Source organism: Sinocyclocheilus rhinocerous, unplaced genomic scaffold, assembly GCF_001515625.1.
Source record: "Sinocyclocheilus rhinocerous isolate Xijiao unplaced genomic scaffold, SAMN03320098_v1.1 scaffold616, whole genome shotgun sequence".
NCBI classification, from domain to species: Eukaryota; Metazoa; Chordata; class Actinopteri; order Cypriniformes; family Cyprinidae; genus Sinocyclocheilus; species Sinocyclocheilus rhinocerous.
Window position 1 is genome coordinate 656,855 of NW_015631496.1, and position 6,029 is coordinate 662,883.

Consider the following 6,029-nt stretch of genomic DNA (forward strand, 5'->3'; position numbering starts at 1 on the left):
ATGCATGGATAGCAGACATGAAATACTTTAAAACTATCAGCTTCTATGATCTCACATAAATAGTTTCCCTTACATATTCACCCATATATTTTAACTTAAAATGTTAAGGAAAAAAAAAACCTATAAACACTGTAGATATGCATCTATCTACACAGATTAAACTGTGGTTAAACAAAGTAGTTAAATAAAGAGAAGGAGGTGAAAAGAGGCAGCAGATAACAGCGTGACATTGAAAAATGTGGTCATTAAAACAAAAAGCAGTGATTTTGGCTGATTAAGTCACTTTGACCGATAGCTTGATGGATGGTCAATTAGTTTGCTTGAAAAACCAACAGAAAAGTCTTAGCAGTATTTCCTATACAACCATCATTTACTGTGACTTCGACTTTGTCACTGTGAATGTAATTCTAGTACAAAAAAAGCACTTTCTTTCAACACACAATAATATCTCCCCTACACTACTACTGATACCACTTCAATCCTTTTTGCTTTTCTTAAATGACTGCATAAAACTTTAAGTCCAAAAGTATATCAGTTTTGATGTGAACACTAATGCATACAATTGAACACATATCAACCCTCTACATTGGGAGTAAATCACTCGCATATGCGACTGAATCTTACTCTGGGCGACTAAATAATGTCTAACATTAGCCATTGGCTAATAAATTCTTAGATTTTACACGCCAGTATGTGTGTGAGAGGCGTTCAACACAGATTTTCACTCGATAAACACGCTGACTGAGCGCTTGAGAGTTTCGCTCTCCGTCAAGCGATCTGTATTATTTGGATGCGCTCAATGGATCATGTCATGTACTCAATGGATGCGCAGTATGTAGCATGCAGCGCACCTGTATTTGACGTACCGTAAGCTAGTGTGAAGGCGCACGACTCGCCGTCGCTTTGCTGATAGCGCTGTGTTTCTCACACATGCAAAGAGAGAGAGCGAGAGTCTGGCATACCATGCTGAATCGACGCGCTACATGTAAACCATATTCTTTGTTGTATTTTCCTGTCAAAATAACAGAGTTCATTTAGAATTATTCAGCTTTTAAGAACAAGCAGAAGATCTGCCGGTTTCTCGGCAGTGGGCGGAGCAAATGATCGAACAGCTCTCGTTGGCTGGCGCTCATCTATTACCGTCCCTGTTTTGATTTCAGCAAATCAGTTCCAGCGAACGCTGACAACGTGATTAATATTCATGAACCCAGCAAATAATAATAGTAGTAGTAGTAGTATCTTTTAATAATATAAAAACAATCGAAGTCTATGTAATGTCCCCATTTAGATAGCTAAATAAACGCGCGCGCGCGTGTGTGTGTGTGTGTGTAAAATAGTATATCCGTCTGGCGAGTAAACAAAAAAATTTACTAGCCAGTGGCGATTATATTGCCGAGGTGTGCGTAGAGGTTTGTGGGCAATGAATCATTGACAGACAGACACTCCCTGCTTATCCCAAAATTCAGCCATGCTACAGCTTTTTTTGTGCCATGATTTTTACTGTCCCAATCTGGCCACCCCATTAAAAATATTCTGGAGGCATCACAGCCTGCTTTACACTAGAGTAAGAATAGAACTGGTACTTGGACTCTGCTGAAGATTTCAACAGAATTACCTCAAGTGTGAATGTGTGACAAATTAGAATCATCGACCGCCAACAACTTGATAACAGAGTTTAGCACAACGATGCCATTCATTACAGCAGATTACGGAGGCCTGGCAGAGATGCCACAACCTCTCAGCTGGAATCCTAAACCTGTAGGGCTATTTAGCATTTGTGCATTTGTATATAACGCCGGGACTCGCAACTTCTGGAGATGCTCATAATAGCTGGAACGCCACAAGTTGTACCCACCCAGAGAGAGGAGGCCAGGTTTGAAGGCCAAGGCCCACTGATCGCGCTGCCATGCTGGGGCTGACTGCCCCCGCAAGAGGGCTGTGTAATGGATGATGCCGAGGCCCTAGGTCTGACAGGTAATAATTCACTCCCCAGGGGTACGAGACCCCTCACTGGACTGAGGCAGCCAGGCAGGAACAACAGCTCTCATTCCACTGCACCCCAACAGCCTCGTAACCCTCCTCTCCAGGTGCATCTTCCAGCTATTGGCTACCCTGTTGCTACGGGTTACAACAATCACCATGAAATATGAGGGGCCATTATAGTGCAGAGTGAACTCCCCAGAGTAACTAATTGAAAGTGATCTATTGTGTCTCACAGCCGGTCCAGAACAGGTACACGGTGGTTGTTTAGTCCGCATTCAAATGTAGAGAATGAATTGACTTGCATTTGTTCCATTCTAGAGTTTCAATCCATCATAAAAATGGCTATGAATAACTAAAGCAGGGTAACAAGTATCCAAAGTAAATTGTCCTCGTCTGATGAAAGGGGGGGGCAACAACGGTAGATGATGGCTTTGATCCAAATGTAGCACCAAAGCTATTTTAGCTCTCATTACCCTAAGAGCCATTAGGAGCGCACAGCCATCCACTGCACACGGCTAGCGTAACATCATTTGGGGCAAAACTACAGCAGTGGAAATTGGAAATAAAATTACACCCAGGCTATATGCATCATTACCCTACCTAGAGGCAGCCACGATGGGTTAAGACAAAACTAGAGGTTCATTTAAAGGGAAAATGCCTCCTGTGTCCTGTACATGTCTGACTATCAAAGATCTCCTTCTAGACGAGCAGGTTAATAATTATAGAGGATCATTAGGGTTTAAACCAGGCTTTTAACCAAAACAAAGACTAGAGATGTCTGTACCTGTGCTCATTCCAAATGGATCTGGCTGCCAAATTGCTTTGCTCCAAAATGACAGTTAAATTATTGAGAACTATTCTCAGTAAAATAGCCAAAGCAATCTGCAAGCAAAATGCAGCTTCCGGCAATTTCACATTTCATGTACTCGTTCCTTGGTCACAACATGTTCAAAAATGGTAGAGTTTTTTTTGTATACAGCTTGAACAGATGTGACTTAAAGGTACAGTTCATCCAAAAATGAAAATTCCATCATTAACTTTCTGTCTTTTGTAGAACACAAAAGAAAATAATGTCTCTTTTTTTTGTACATACGATGAAAGTCAATTGGGGTCAAATGTTGTTTGTACTCCGACGTTCTTGCACGTTCAGCAGAAGAAAAATATCATGCAGGCTTGGAATGAAATAAGGGTGAGTAAATGATGACAGAATGTTCATTTTTTTAAACTAGCCTTTTAAAAGGAAGAAGAACATAGACACATTTTCCACAGAACAACAAGTGAGCGTTGACCTCCAGCAATTCAAAAGCCAGCATAGGCTGTCGCAATAATCAATATATCGACTTATCGCGCAATATATGTACATGACCTCAATAATTTTTGGTGACGCAATATATCGCCCATTATATTTCACCACGTCACCATGTTTTGTACATTCCACTTGTGCCTTTGTCTTTTGCAGCTTCTCGTACTTAACGTGGTGTAGTCATGAGGTGCTAGTTCAAATTTTAAAAAAAGTTTCATCTGAAGATATGGCCTTGTTTAGGGATCTGTGCCTTTGTGCATACGGACATCTGACTGCTAATTAGTGATTGTGTTTTTCAGCAATACAGTGCACCCTTAATTTACAGAGAAAAGAAGGTCAGGGAAAAATCTGTAAATGGAAAAATCTCCATTTTCCATTCTTTCCACAAGTTCTTTGTGCATTTTTCTTTTCTACTTGTTACTTTGCACGTTTTGTTAGAAAATGTTTATTTAGTATTTATTCAGGTTTTTTAAGGTATCTAATATTTTGATACTTAATTTCCATGATTTAAATATTCTTAAAAATGATGATATATTCAGTGGCATAAAATGGTCTTTAAAATGACAATAATATTGCTTATCGCAATTATTTCTGGGGCAATATATCGCACAACAAAAAGTTGTTATCGTGACAGGCCTAAGCCAGCACAGTATATTCAAGGGTAATTGTAACGCATAAACAATATCTAATAGTCTTAAAATCAGCGAAGTAAAGCAGAGAGAAAAGCTATTTAAGTGGAAAATATCACACTCTCTGACTGTATTCATAATACTGGAACCCATTAAAATTCTACTTGGGTCACTTCAGAATTACTAGTTGAATATTTTAAGTGCACTTATATTGCAATTATAGAGTATGGACCAAACCTACTTATTAAATAACAGTTATCAAACGTTTAAAAAGAGAGAAAGAAATACCACAGGAAAATGTCTAATGATAGCTCAGTGAGATATTCATTATTCAATAACACTTAGATGATTCAAGCCAACCTCGGGGTAGATGCCAGAAATATACCTCCTGCACCCGGAGGGATGAACCCTTCAAGCTACTCTTAGTCTTGCTCACGGTTGAATTTTATCAGGGACAAAAGCGTTTTAAGAAATCTAAAGCAGGGTCAAACAGTAACCAGCACTTGGAGCAAAAACATCATTAAAAGTGACAAAAAACAAAACGTTGGGGCAAAAATGACTGATCTATAACAAAGGAACCAGTAATGTTCTCAAGCAAAGCATTTGTGTTATGATATGTACAGATATTACAGAAGCTTTTGTATTTGATACTAATCTGATAGGTGACAGCCATAATTGTTCAGAATGAGAATTTATTTCTATTGATTGATCCATGTAATGGACATAAATGGATGACGTATAGTCCGTTTTATAGAGTTACAAAACAATACACCCTCATAGAGGAAAATAACCCTGGAAATCAATTCCAGTGGTCAATATTGTCCTTCAAAAAAAAAATCTCACAGTGCTATGAAAAGCATAACTGTTCACTATCTGGGTATTTATTGTGAGGTTTTCTTGTTATTTTACCAAAGCCAACATTTAAACTTACAGTACTAATTACTGCTCGGTCAAAAACATAACTATTAACAGTCAAAAGGATCACTGAAACGTCTGCTTTTGAAACGCTCACGCGTATTTGTGCGCGTGCCCTCTGAAGAGAGCTTGCTCGCGCACTCGACTGCGCGGTCAAATGCACTTCTCCGTTCAAATGCAGAACTTGCCAAGATATTAGACAGTCAGCTTTGTCTTAAGTTTACGTACACAGACAGAATGAAAAAATCTAATGTGTCAAAACAGAGCTGTGCATTAGGTGCTGCACTGTAAATGCAGCCTAAACCTCCCGCAGTCTATTATGTCATTAATAATACTCAAACAATATCGGCAGGGAAAAAAGAAAATCACTCCCTCACTGCTCTCATCTGGATAACTTTAAGCTTTAGCTTTAATAAGCCCTCTAGGGCTAGATACTGGAAAACGTCAAGCACTCTTTGTTCCTAATGCGTTTCTTTGTTCTCTTAATTTTATTACGTTTACTTGTCTTACCTAAGCGATGTGTATTTAACTGAAAAATAGTCGAAGCTTATATGCCACTATATTAAGTATTGATTTGCACTTTTAAATTATTCAGTCTAATAGTTAGGAGTGTGCTGAATAGCAAAGCAGCTTTGCTGTAATATCGAGAAGAGTGAAATGTAACTAATGCCAACGACTAATGAAATCTTGTATCGTGACAAAAACAGTTGTAAAACTGTGATGTTTCGGATTATCCACAGCTGTCGTCAAAAAACGACATAAATATGCTTGAATATCCCATATTTATTTTTTATCATAATTGTTTAGTGGAAACAATCATTTTTAATTTAATTTCTGCACTATCACCACGGTAAATATCTGTACGCGTAATTAATTCGCCGCCACACAGCTGGTAAAGGTGCGCAACACGCTGAATAAATACTGCACTCTCAGCTCTGTGCCCAAGGCCAAACTCCTCCAAAACCACCGATCAGCAGTCCAAAACCAGCATGCCCGTCTTTCTGGACTAGGATATACGGCTTCCTCTTTATATTCTACTGTCCAGCTTACTAGTGCCGCGCGCTTGTTATCTAAACAACTGAACGCTTTCGTGCAGAGATTGTAACCGCAGACACGATAAGTGTTTCACGTGCAAACACTAGTCTAACCAGTACAGGTTAAACTGGAAAACGTTAATACTTAACGTGTCATCGTGTGTT